This window comes from Vulpes lagopus, chromosome 1 (genome assembly GCF_018345385.1).
Source record: "Vulpes lagopus strain Blue_001 chromosome 1, ASM1834538v1, whole genome shotgun sequence".
Classification (NCBI taxonomy): domain Eukaryota; kingdom Metazoa; phylum Chordata; class Mammalia; order Carnivora; family Canidae; genus Vulpes; species Vulpes lagopus.
Window position 1 is genome coordinate 155026915 of NC_054824.1, and position 14573 is coordinate 155041487.

At 40.8% G+C, this 14573-nt stretch overlaps 1 long non-coding RNA gene across 2 annotated transcripts in view; it reads right to left on the reverse strand.

Annotated features, from left to right (window-relative positions):
- LOC121489165 overlaps window positions 1–14573 on the reverse strand; it is a 73086-nt gene that overhangs the window by 18099 nt on the left and 40414 nt on the right. For both annotated transcript variants that reach the window (XR_005987288.1, XR_005987289.1), the window contains exon 2: window positions 1898–1976. This is a non-coding gene — a long non-coding RNA (uncharacterized LOC121489165). The remainder of the gene's footprint in view (window positions 1–1897; window positions 1977–14573) is intronic.

Genomic DNA, 14573 nt, shown 5'->3' on the forward strand with positions numbered 1-14573 from the left:
TTTGAGCCCACAGACTCCAGGTGAGCATATCAGAAAACACATGTTTATTTATGTGTCAGAAATCACATTCACATTTCAAGTTTCTCACCTTCTACAAAGCTCTTAGAGTGCTTTAAATAAGAGGCCTGCGATTGCCAAGTGTCCTTACTGTTATCAGCCCTAAGCTCCACCCACAAATCCCGTTACGAAAAAGCTGTACGGAAATTCTGTTTCAGCTATAATGTTTAACTGCTTACCACTCTGTCATCAAAGAAAGTTAGAGGAGCCAGTTGCAGGCCAGTAGAGTGTAATTCTCACATGGGATTTAACCAAGTGGTTCCAGGATCTCCTGCCCTCAACCTGTTCTCCTATTCAAGAAAGGATAAAAAGGGGCAAGATGCAAAACTTTTCAGTTATAACATAAGATAATGTAACTTGGAAGCTGGCATCTCCTAGAAATCCTTTTTATTTATTTTTTTTTTAATTTTATTTATTTATGATAGGCACACAGTGAGAGAGAGAGAAGCAGAGACATAGGCAGAGGGAGAAGCAGGCTCCATGCACCGGGAGCCCGACGTGGGATTCGATCCCGGGTCTCCAGGATCGCGCCCCGGGCCAAAGGCAGGCGCCAAACCGCTGCGCCACCCAGGGATCCCTAGAAATCCTTTTTAAATAGCTAAGCACTGGTGTGGTCCATACTTGATGGTGGTCTCATGGTGGTACCCCCAAACTCTGATTGCCAGACCAGCATTGGGCCGGCTGCCTCAACAGCACCCAGGTAGCTTATAATACAGCCTCCAGGCTCTCCCTCTGGTGACTGATTCTGTAGGTCTGGCGTAGGGTCAGGGTGAAACCAAAGCATTAATGGGACTGATTAAAGCTACAAGCTAATGAGCACAGCTGCATCTTTTTACCCTTCTTTCCTTTGGCTTTAAATTTTCCTGCCTCTCCTTTGGGGAGATGGATTTGAAGCTTGCCTTCCCATTTCCTTGTCTAGCTGCCTCTAAAACTCTTTCCTTGCTACAGGTGATGTATCAGTTGATTCTCTTTGCTGTGCATCAGGCATACAAACTTGGGTTTGGTTACAAAAAGATGTGGATTTTTCCAAAAGCTCCCAGGTGATATTGATGCACAGCCAGGTCTGGCAACCACTAGATGAACATCAGTTTAATTCAATAAATCAGGATCTGCCTGACATATACCAAACCAACTGACACATAGAAGAGTCAATACTAGTTACACGAATGCTGAGTGATAATACTGCCCTTTGGGGAAAAGATAACAGACACCTACAACTTTATCAGTGATTGTGTGTATTTAACAGAAGCTTCAGTAAAAAAGGTGCTTTATTATAAAGAAACAGGACCTTACCGAACCCCAGATTGAGAAGCAATGGACTGGAATAAAAAACTAGAAAGCTGTCAGGAACCAGTGTGTCTTTCTACAACATTAAAAAACAAAACCAAACCCTCTGCTTTTGCCGTTGTTCCCCTTGTTTCTCTGAAGTCTGGCTATCTCTACTCCGGATGCACAGACCAAACACAGCAACCACGGCCCCTGTCCTGCTTCCCACATACTGGCCAGAGCAAGCTCACAGGGCAAACTGGTGCTCTCTATCAGTTACGGCCAGCAACTAGGTTTGTCATGGACAACACAACTTTTTAAATGTAAAATCATTTCAACATTGTGAGATTTCATATAAAAACCTGAATTGAGGACTTCTATAACATCAGGAAACCTGGCAAACTAGGCTCACATGTGACAGCATCTGGCTGGAGCTGAATAACAGCCAACCCTTTGCATGGAGCACCAGCCCTCCAGCCTCCTGGCTCTCACTCAGGACTGCACCTGCCCTCATCTGTCCCAGCTACTGTCCCAAGAATGCAATAGATTGGCATCTTACACACTGCACACTTACTTCTAACAATTCTGGAGAAGTTCTAGAAAATCTGAGATGCCGGTGCCAGACTGGTTGAGTTCTGCTGAGAGCCTTCTTCCTGGAAGAAAGGAGAGGAAGAGAGAGGATGCACGTTTTCTCATGTTCCTTCTTACGAGGGCACTAATCTGTTTACCAGGACCATGCCCTCATGATCCAATTATTTCCCACAGGTCCTCCAAATACCATCACACTGCAGACTGGAGTTTCAACATAAGAATTTGGAGGGACACAAACATTCAATTCATAGCAGGGTCACTGAGCCCAAGATCACACACAGGTCAGGTGAAAATTGTGCTCAGAAGTCATGTTGTTGCTTTCCTTACACCTGGCCAGCATCATTCACTACATTACCTGTTTGATCTTTACGGGCATTTGAGTTTGCAGCCCCTGTTCTTTTCTAAGTGTATATTCTAAACTCTCAGAAGCATTAGACTGATCCAGCATGACCACATATCTGTACCCTGGTCCAAACAATTTGGCCACAGGAGTCATGTGACACTCAGCGGGACCTGCGGGAGTAACAGTTCTGAGAAAAAGTTGAGAGCAAGTTCTGCAAGAAGACAGGAGGGGGTTGGATGGAAAGTGATTAAGGATTTTTTTAAATTTTTTATTTTGTAGGGAGACAGTGGGGAAGGACAAAGGGAGAAGGAGAGAGAGAATCTTAAGCAGCCTCCCTGCTCAGTGCGGAGCCCGATGTAGGGCTCCATCTCACGACACTGAGATCATGACCTGAGCCTAAATCAAGAGTCAGACACTTAACTGACTGAGTCACCCAGGCGCCCCATTAATGATCCTTGTATACAGGATTCATGTACTTACCCTTCCATATTTTATCTCACTTCTCTTATGACCAGAGAATAGGTATTTGCAAGGTCAACAGAGTTTAAGGATGCACCTGGGTTGGTAGATGGTGAGGAGCTCTGGGTGAAGGTTTGTTGTTAATTCCACACACTGAGAATAGTGCCAGATCCATAGACAGGCCCTATACACATGTGAATGAGGAAATCAATGAACTGAGCCCCTGCCATATACTGAAGAGCTGTGGTTCTCGGCTAGGAGTGCCCTTGGAATTGCCTTTGGAAAGCTTTTAACAGTACAGACTCCCTGGCCACATCTTAGAGCTATTGAAATAAACTTTCCAGAGATAGGGCTAAAGAGTCTACATTTTTTAAAAAGCATCCCAAGGGGGTACTGATGAGCAGAGGTTATTTAAAAAAAAAAAAAAAGGAAAAACTCTAAGATCTTTCCTGAGGTCTCAGATTGTTTTCTAAAATTCCATAAAATAACTAAAGAAGCAGAGGAAGGGAGATAGAGGAGGAACAAGATAAACAGAAAAATTGAAAAACAAGATAGAGAAAACAAGTTTTCAAGCTTTTCAAGCAAGCATTTCTAACAGTGTTTACTGAGCAAAAGCTACATTAGCACCGAATGGATTTTAAATCTCTCTGAAGGGATCCCTGAGTGGCGCAGCGGTTTGGCGCCTGCCTTTGGCCCAGGGCGCGATCCTGGAGACCCGGGATCGAATCCCACGTCGGGCTCCCGGTGCATGGAGCCTGCTTCTCCCTCTGCCTGTGTCTCTGCCTCTCTCTCTATCTCTCTGTGACTATCATAAATAAATAAAAAAAATAAAATAAAATAAATAAATCTCTCTGAAAACACACTCTACATTAACTAACTGGAATTTAAAGAAAAACTTTAGGGGCACCTGCATAGCTCAGTGGTGGCACATCTGCCTTTGATTCAGGTTGTGATCCTGGGGTTGTGGGGTCGAGTCCTACATCGGGCTCCTCATAGGGAGCCTGCTTCTCCCTCTGCCTGTGTCTCTGCCTTTCTCTGTGTCTCTCATGAGTAAATTTTAAAAATAAAGTCTTTAAAGAAAAACTTTTTTTAAAAGGTTTTATTTATTCATGAGAGACACACACACACACACACACAGAGAGAGAGAGAGGCAGAGACACAGGCAGAGGGAGAAGCAGGTTCCATGCAGGAAGCATGATGTTGGACTCGATCCCGGGACTCCAGGTCCACGCCCTGGGCTGAAGGCAGGCGCTTAAACCGCTGAGCCGCCCAGGCTGCCCTAAAGAAAAACTTTTAAAAAATTAATAGGTGCTGGGGATTCAGGAGCGCCCTTCCATGAGCACTGGGCGTCTTATGGAAGGGCTGAATCACTATATGGTACACCTAGAACTAATAGCACACCATATGTTAACTAACTGGAATTTGAATAAAAATTTTAAAAATAGATAAATAAATAAAGCTCTCTGAAAACAATTTCTCCTATTCCCATTGCGGAAAATCAAGCAGGTACTTTATAATTTGTAAGATGTTTACTCTCAGTGAATGCTTGGCTATACTGTCTGAGAACGTCTAAATGGTCTACCAGATTCTGTGTTGTTTGGTCTCAAAGGAATAAATTTTGCCCTAAATAAATTATAGAGAAAATAAAGCTTGAAATAATTGTGAATGGGCATTAAGGCTAAAAATTAATCTGCCCGAGGTTGGCCAGCTGTGGTTTGATCAGAGGCCTAGAAACCGCCTGCTCTGGCATCAGCCTTGGTGTCCTGGAGGCAGAGCGGGGTTTCCAATGATGCTGCCAAGCTGCAGTGAGGCCGTGCTGCTCACGTGAACCCTGGCGCCTGGCCGCCAAAAGGTCACTGGCATTTTCAGGCGTGGCCCGGGCAGATGGTCAGGCTTCGCTTTCATTACGACAAGTATGTGAGGGCTGTCAGCACTGGACATCGAGAAGGCTTTGCCTCACTGTGGTGATCTTTTCCCCACGTCCCAGAAGGTTGGTGATCCCGGGCTCAGGCAGGAAGCACATGGGATGCTGAGAATGGGAGTCGTGGGCACAGGGTCCCAGACTTTTGTGCAGGAACCTGACAACAGAAACAAGCTGGGGGGATGGCAGTGCAAACAGGACTCTAAAGGATCTAAGCCAGGGACGCCTGGGTGGCTCAGTGGTTGAGCATCTGCCCTCAGCTCAGGTCGTGATCCCGGGGTCCCGGGATTGAGTCCTGCATTGGGCTCCCCATGGGAAGCCTGCTTCTCCCTCTGCCTATGTCTCTGCCTCTCTCTCTGTGTCTCTCATGAATAAATAAGTAAAATCTTTTTAAAAAATAAATAAAGGATCAAAACCAGTGACCTAAGAACTCAGGGAATGAACTTACCATCTTCTTTGTTCTCATGTTGTATGTAAGTGTGAGCTGGCTGGAACCTTATATCCAGCATTTGTGTTGAAAAAGCATCTACATTTATATGTGTAAATGGTTGCTTCCTTATGCATACGAAATCTCTGGAAAGACACGCAAAACATAGGTGATAATAGTTGTTTGCGGGGAAGGAAACTGGGTAGCTGCCAGGTTTACTTTCTTCTCCATCCTAGTGTGACTCTTGCATGTTCTGTCAAACAATAACTTTTTCATCTATTCAACAAGTTCTGTGACAGTTAAACATTGTAGCCATGGGGAGAATGTACATGTTGACGGGAACTCAAGAGTTGGTACCAAGCACTGAGAACCCTACATTCTAAAGAAAACCCCTGACCCTGGGGAACAGACCACTTCCTCAGGCTCAGCAGACTGGCCCTACCAACCCCACACCTACCACCAGCATCCCTGTCCTCCAGGTTTGATAGGAGAGAGAGAGAGAGAGTCGTTGGAGCACAGGCCACTGTTCATCCTTCTGTTCGGTGGGTGTAAGCTGGCTAGCTCACCAGTCTCCTGGGGCTGGCTCCAGCTACCAGGACACCTCTAGCTACTTCAGATCAGGCTTTGTCGTGCTGAGGTGGCTTCTGGTATCAGTGGTCTGCATCCACTCAGCCCCTGGAAGGGCTAAAGACACTGACCTTCCACAGGTTGGAAAGAATGTGTAATTTGACTGAAGCTCTCACCCCGAAATTAGGGAGCCTGGTAGAGGCCTGCTGGTTTGGGTACCTGTTGGGTTTTTTTTTTTAAGATTTTATTTATTTATTCATGAGAGACACACAGAGAGGCAGAGACACAGGCAGAGGGAGAAGCAGACTCCCTGCAGGGAGCCCAATGCAGGACTCAATCCCAGGACCTCAGGATCATGCCCTGAGCTGAAGGCTGACGCTCAACCACTAAGCCACTGCCCCAGTACCTGTTGGTTTAACATACATTAGCAGTAAAATCCATAGACTGGGGCAACTTGGCAATTCAGCATTGTCTGTGCATCACTTAAGTATGAGCTTTGATTAAAGGATCTTCACAAACATTGACACTGCCAGCATCCAGGGAGCTAGGGAGAAGAGCCAACCAGAGCTGGTTGCTATCATCAGTCTGGAGGGGGGAAGAATCAACCACCCAATCACCCAACCAACCAAACACATGAAAAAGAGAATATTTCAAATACTGATTTGTACAATCTGTGGAGTAGTATGAGAATTGATTGATATAACCCATTATACTCAAAACCATCACTGAAGGAATTGTGCACATGAAAATACATAAAATGATTAGTTTCATTTATGTTGACTATGAATTTGTTTCGGAGAGTCAGATATACTGGGAGAAATTCATGCCCTAGTGCCTGCTGGGCCACTGGAAATATACTGGATGGATTACACTTTGGCCTTGAATGTATTTCTCTTGTTACTGGATCCTGTTACCACAATTAGCTCAAAAAGAACACCGTACCTCCAGCTTGTGGCCCACTAAGACCATTAGGCCTTTCTCTTATACCATGTCTGCTTTCCATAAGGGGGAGGATGCTTCTTTGTCCAATCGGCATTTTCCTCCCCAGTTTTAAAAGGTAATATTGCCTTCAAGCCTTCACAAACATCCCTATTCAATCTGTCCTCTGAAAAAGTAATGAACGTACCAAAAGTCCATCATCTAAATTGTTGATGAAGATATTAGATGCCTAGAATTAAGTTCTGCAGGACAGTCCTTAACACTATATGCTTTCATTGGCTTCAAATCAGCTGGGTACCATCTAACATACTCTACGCACTAATTCCAAACCAGTGGGTCATGAATTTGGGGAGTTTGGGAAGAAAGGTGCATGGGCAAAGAGTTACCCCTAGGTTTCTGTGAATCTCTCAGTGTTTGTGGATGTTTATAAATAGTGCTTCATGCATAGGTGTATTTCTGCTTTTAAAATGTACCTGAAAGAGGCAGCCCCGGTGGCGCAGCGGTTTGGCGCCGCCTGCAGCCTGGGGTATGATCCTGGGGTCCCAGGATTGAGTCCCACATCGGGCTCCCTGCATGGAGTCTGCTTCTCCTTCTGCCTGTGTCTCTGCCCCTTTCTCTCTGTGTCTATGAATAAATAAATAAAATCTTTTTAAAAATAAAAAATAAATAAAATGTACCTGAAGGATATTAAGAATACTAAATCACAAATTCATTTGAAATTGTGACTAAATTCATATGAGATTTTGGTCATTGTGCATTTATCAAATGATGTCCTATAGTATATTTGCTGTTTTGAAGAAATCCTCGAGCAATAGTGTATATGCCCCAAACTATCCATTACAATTTTGTTTATAATATCCCCAAACTTGGAAATAACCTGGCTATAGATTAGTTAAGTAAATTATAGTATATAATATAATGGTATACCATTCAACTACTAAAAATGATTGCATTTATATTTATTTACACAAAAAAATGTCTCAGGAGCAGGCGGCCCAGTAGGATAAGCGTCTGCCTTTGGCTCAGGTCATGATCCTGGGATCCTAGTAGCAAGCCCTGCACTGGGCTCCCTGCTCAGTGGGAAGTCTTCTCCCACTGCCCCTCACCCTGCTTGTGCTCTTCTATATATACCCTCAAATAAATGAATAAAATCTTTAAAAAAAAAGAAAAGAAAAGAAGGGATGCCTGGGTGGCTCTGTGGTGGAGCATCTGCCTTTGGCTCAAGTTGTAATCTGGGAGTCCCAGGATCGGGTCTCACATCGGGCTCCCTGCATGAAACCTGCTTTTCCCTCCGCCTGTGTCTCTGTGTCTCTCTCTCCCTCTGTGTCTCCCATGAATGAGTAAGTAAAATCTTAAAAAAAGAAAAAATCTCAAAAAAAAAAAAAAAAGAAAGAAAGAAAAATGTCTAGAACTTTTCGGGGCAGTGAAATACTATTTTATGATTTCCCGTCTTAATATTCTTTGATTTTTTTTGAAATATGAGAATATAATTTTTCAAAAGCAAGAAAACTATTGTTAAGGATTCCTACAAATACATGTTAAGTATATATATATATATATATGACCACATCTTCTTGTTTTGGCTATAGGGAAAACTCAGTAAAATTCCAATCTTCACTGTATATCTTCTTGTCCTTTATCTGTATAACGCATCACTCAGTCATGGAAATAACTCAAATTACTTTGGCATAATGTATTCACTGGGACCCTACTTTGTGAGGGCTTTCGCATGGCTAGCATACTCACACATATGTGGAATTCAAACTTTTGCACTCCACAAACAGGAGGACACTGAACTCTCACATAGTAGCAATGCCTGCCAGTCCATTTGTTCAGCTTCAACAGCAGCATTTTTGGCTCTGAACTTGTTTTGGTTGTTTATTTAAATTTTTCTTGTTGTTACTCAAATCTCTTGTTATCTTATTTAAAAATAGAATATTAGAGACTTCTACTTCTCTAAGCATGAGTTTTTGAACACACTTTTTCATCTCTTTTTCCCCCTAAAGCCCAACTAAAACAACAGTAAAGAAATAAAAAGGTGTAAACAGAGAGAAAGAAAATGGAAAAGACAATGATCATAGTTCAGAGATGTCAACAAACTTGGAAGAAGGACAATGAGTAAATGAATGAGTGGTTTCTATTTAGCAGAAAAGCTCTTATCTATTAAAAGAGCATATTCATTCTAGTAACAGAATAAAGGAAATCAAGATGACAGGTAGTTCTAAACGTATCTTGTCCTGACCCCAATAGCAGAGAAGTGGTTGCTGTCTAGGAGTACAAGCGGATTATCTCTGAGCTCAGGGACACCTAGCACTGCTAGAGGTGGGAGGGAGATATCACACTGAATAGCCTATTGAAAGGTAAGAACTCCCAGATTCTTTGCTTGAATTCCAGAATGCTCTTAGCTAAACATATCTCTCGGACCTACTCACCGCTCCCAGAAAAAATTGAGAAGTTTCCCCTCTGGGGAAGTTTACCATCCTGAGCAAAAAGACCATAGATGCTGACATTTGGGGTCTCCTCATGAAGAGCAGTTGCTGTGGTTAACTTGCTAGTGGACAGTCTCTGCCCGTGCACATAGAACTTTTGGGCATATTTGGAGGGCCTCATTTTTAAACATGAGTTGCCTACTAGACATATGAAAAAATCCTATAAATTTGTGGACAAAGAAACTAAAGAAACAGAAGAAGGATCTTAGAAGACAGACAATGCAGGGAGCAGAGGCTAATTCACAAAAGGCATAAGTAGTATGTACAGACAGATAAAAATATATTGCACCTATTAAGAATATGATGTTATGAAAAAAATTATAAAATGAGAAAGAGCTCTTCATAATAAAACAACTGCTATATAATATCAAAAATTAAAAGTCCAGTGGAAGGGTTGGAAGATCAAGTGGAGAAAATATCCCAGAAAATGGAGCAAAAAAAGGCAAATAGAAAACTGAAAAAATATATAACAATTTAATCTATAAGGTACAAAAAATCTAGAAAAGGAAAGAAGAAACAAAAGAGAAGAAATGATCAATAAACTAAAAATAATAGGAAACCTCCCATGCTATAGGGAGAAAGATACCATTTAAAAAGTTTCTGGGAGAGAAGAAAGAAAAGAAGAAAAGAAAAGAAAAGAAAAGAAAAGAAAAGAAAAGAAAAGAAAAGAAAAGAAAAGAAAAGAAAGGAAAGGAAAAGAAAGGAAAGGAAAAGAAAAGAAAAGAAAAGAAAAGAAAAGAAAAGAAAAGAAAAGAAAAGAAAAGAAAAGAAAAGATTCACAGGTCCAAGAATTAGAAGCTAGAAGGCATTGGAATAATGCCTTTAAAATTCTGACAGAACAGCATTGCCAACCTGAATTTCTAGTCCCAGCTAAATATTTAACTAAGTAGAGAGTAGGATTAAGATTAAGAACTCAAGAAAATAGAATAAAATAAAATAAATTATTTCTTGTGCAACTTTTCTCCAGAAGCTACTGCTGGATTTGTTAAAAAGGAGTGACGGGATAAGTCAAGGAAAAGGAAAATGTGGGGGCACCTGGGTGGCTCAGTGGTTGAGTGGGCCCGTGCCTTTGGCTTAGGTGGTGATCCCAGAATCCTGGGATTAAGTCCCACATCATGCCCTCTGTGAGGATCCTGCTTCTCCCTTTGCCTATGTCTCTGCCTTTAGCTCCATGTCTCTCATGAATAAATAAATGACATCTTTAGAAAAAAAAGGAAAATGTAGGCTGAAGGAAGGAGGGGATACTGCAGAGGAGCACAGAGGATTCTCAGGCTGCTGGCAAAGAGAAGTTCAAGATCAGCAGGCTTCAGGGGCACCCAGTATAGGTCAGGGCCCTGGAGAGACTGCTCCAAGAAAAACACAGACATAAAATTGATAAATTTATGTTTACTGTATTTTGGAGAGTATCCTATTCCCAGAAAGATTGGGGATGAATTCATAATTATTACATGGAAACCTAAGCAAACAAAAAAGAAGACAATTATTTACTTTGGGGGGAAAAAGGTAGTACCTAACAGTAGAGACAATCAAAGAAGATTCAGTGGTTCAACTGGGGCCTATGTCTGCCAAGTAATAAAAATGTCACATCTGATTTTTATATTGTTTAGTATAATTTTAAATGTTGATTTAATAAAAATAATAGTAACAGATCTTTAGGTAGACAGAAAGTGAGAAAGTATGTGTATGGTGGTGGTGGGGTGGTATAAGGAAACTAAATCCTCATCCTCTATAATTGGAAGTGAATAAGCAATGTCTAAAGTAGAACATTTTGAAAAATTAGCAATATAAGAATATTTAGAAACACAAGAGTCAAAAACAGAAGAAACAGCTAAAATATTTTTATATGGTTGCCTCCAGGAGCAGGCAGTAGAATGGGGAAAGAGATTGGGCACATGGGTGCATTCATAAATTCTAGAAGTTGTAGTACTATTGAGTAATATGTATACATGTTTTACTTTGATATACTTAAGTTTTTAATGACTGGAAAACAGGAAATAAAAGTGTTCTTATTAGTGATAGGAGGCAAAGTTCTCATTAATTTAATGGACTTAAGACAAAGATGAAAATCATTGTGCTGCAGTGTCAGTCTTTAGCCTAATACAAATGTCCATTGGACTTAATGTTGTCAATGTAAACAAAACAAAACAAACCCCACACCCTAATTCTATGTGTTGAATTATAAAGGCAAAGAAAAACATGAAAATAAAATGTTTGAAATAGATTAAAGATTCTGTCTTAAAGGTAAGGTGAAATTATGGTCCTTAGGGTATTTTTAAGATTCCAAAAATGAAACATAAATCCATTTATTCTCTATTTTACGCCTACTTTCCAGGCAGATCCTTAGAAAAATTTTATGTAAGGGTGGGGGAAAAGCATATGTGAAAGTCTACGAATCTTGCTTAAAAGAAGCAGATCATCATAATTTTCCTCTTCAATGAAGGACACTTCATTTTCTCTTTCCCACTTCTCAAAGACTTATTCCACTGATGCGTTTTTACTACATAGAAGTCCTTGTAATTATTAGTCACTTGGGTTTGTACAGCAGAAGACTCCTTTCAATCAGTGGGACTTGTATGCTTCTAGTCAGGAAGAAACCGTCTTTCCTCAGATTTTCAGATTCTCTTTTGCATCTGAAATCATGGCCAGCTAGTGGACTACTGGGTTATTGCAAATTACAGATTTTGTTCAAATGATTCTCTTTCCCCCTGCCCCCAAAACCATCACCATCACCAGTCTGGACAGGTGATTCTTCTCTTTTTAAGAAAGCACAGAGCAAATGTCAGGTGTGTCAGATGTCTTATAAGAGAAACAGTGTTAGGCAATTTCACAAACTAGTGACTTCCAGCAAACCAAGTTCTCCCTTCCAGTTTATCTTGGTCTCACCAGTAGGTAGGTTTTGGCTCAGTTCATCGTGTGGCATGGAAGTGGACTAAGCTTGCTTAGTGTTCAGATTCTAAAAATATCCTGGCTAAGAGGTGCATTGGAAAGCAGAGCAGCAGGGAGTGTAATGTGTTGAGGGATGGTTTGGGCTTTCAAGAGATGGAAGAGGTAGGAGAAGGAAATATGGTGAGTAATTTGGCTTTTGTTTCTTGAGTTTCTTTGTAGCCATAGTTGCATTAGGGCAGCTTTTTAGAAGGCTTTCACAGTGAAGCAGGGAAAGATTCATCATCCTACAGTGTGAATGAACACCTGGCAGGTACTGGGTCTGCCTTTCCCTCTCAATCATGTCAGGAAGAACAGAGCTGAGAGGCTTTTCATGATCTTCTGAGATCTCCAAATAGCTGCCAAGGAGTGCTTCTCCATTCATCTTGTGAATTTTGAAAAGTCTTCACCTCCAAGTGCAGAAATCCAGATTATCTCCCCAAAGGGATCCTCCCCCTCTCCAGAATGACAAGTTCCTCAGGACAGAAAAAGTTCATATACAATTTGGCATTGGACACCACACCCAACAAGCATCTTGTCCGTGGCAGGCACCCAGTAGATGCATGGTCAATGAGTTACTAAACATGCCTAGAGAGATGTCTTCTCAGAGCTTTGGATGTTTAAAAGTGATGATTTAAGGGGTGCCTGGAAGGCTCAGTTGGTTAAACGTCTGACTCTTGATCTCAGCTCAGGTCTTGATCTCAGGGTCGTGAGTTCAAGCCCCATGCTGGGCTCTACACTGGGCATGGAGCCTACTTTATTTACTTCTTTTAAAGATTTTTATTTACTTATTCATGAGAGACACAGAGAGAGAGAGAGACAGAGACACAGGCAGAGGGAGAAGCAGGCTCCATGCAGGGAGCCCAATGTGGGACTCAATCCTGGAACTCCTGGGCCAAAGGCAGGCACTAAACCAATGAGCCACCCAGGGATCCCCTGGAGCCTACTTTAAAAAAAATAATTATTTGATTCAAAATCACCCGTATATTTATAGCAGCATTATTTACACTAGCTGAATTATGGAAGCAGCCCAAGTGTCCGCTGATAGATGAATGGATAAAAAGAAGAAGTGGTATATACACAATGTAATACTATTCAGCCATAAAAAATAATGAAATTTTCCATTTGCAATGACATCAATGGACTACAGAGTATAAAGCTAAGCAAAACAAGTCAGTCAGAGAAAGATAAAAACCAAAAAACAGACTCTTAACTATAGAAAACATTATCACCAGAGAGGAAGGAGGTAGGGGGATGGGTGAAATAAATGATGGGGATTAAGGGGTACACTTGTCATAATGAGCACTGGGTGTTGTACAGAACTGCTGAATCACTATATTATACACCTGAAATTAATATAACACTATTATACTGTTATAACAATGTTAACTATATGGAAATTTAAGAAACATGATTATTGTTCAGGATATATATTTTCTTTTAAGATAAGAAAATAATGATCCTTCTTGTATATAGCCAATGAACAAAAATTCCAAGAAGCGATTTTAGTTTTTAAACAAACAATAGCAAAAAAAAATAGCTGCACTCATAAATTTTCTTCCCAACTCAGGCTAGCAAGAGAATATTTTAAGTGAAAATTAAAACTCCAAAAACATTTCTGAGGTATGATAAATATCATTAAGCCAAGAGCTCTTTTTTAGAGCTTTTTTATCAGGACACATACAAGCTATTCCTCTGCTTTGATTACCAGGGCGCATCCCCTGATCTACCTTTGAAGCCCAACCAAGAAGTCACCTTTTCTAGGAAACCTCCCCTGCCATTGTCTTACCTCCAAACTAAAACTAAATGAGGTTATATGCTCCTCTGTGGTTGGAACATCTTTTGATTGTTATATGAATCACTAAATTGTAATTTATTGTTTACTTTGTAAGATCCTTGAGGGCAGGGATAATGTCATATTTACATCTAGATTCCCTTGACCTAACTTAGGAACTGGCATATCATAGAGCAGTCAGTAAATGTTGGTTGAATTGAATTGAATGGTAATAGAGAATGTTTTCTTATTTGTGAATTTGATCATATGAAGATTTACAATGATATAAAATGACTCCATATTTAGTTATATATCTAACAAATTGCCTTTATTAAAAAGATTAAAATTACTATGAAACCAGAGTATCCTGGAACATGCTAGACATATGGCCATATGGCTTTAAAGTTGCATATTACCAGCAGCTTGGACTTATTTAATTTGACAAAGTGAGGTGCTCATTGGCATTTAAAAGAAATGTCAGACAACACCATAGGGATGGGGTGGGGGGATGGCGGGGGTGGGGGAGTTGTTTCAATTAATTTCTGTTGGCAAAGGGAAGTGATTCACTTCTAAATGATTTGTTTTGACTCTGATATTATTTTCCTAGCACAGAGACTGATCTTACATCTTCTAGTAATTGGTTTAATACCATGGGGTGTTATCTGGCCCTTTTTCACATGTGCACTGAACAACTCACTTCTAAAATATAAGAAAACATTTGTTTTAAGAACTTGCTAATTAAAGAGCTAGATTCTCCTAGTTAAATCAGGTTCTCAGGGAAATTAGGAGGACTATTAGTACAGAGTTACTCTAAAAGC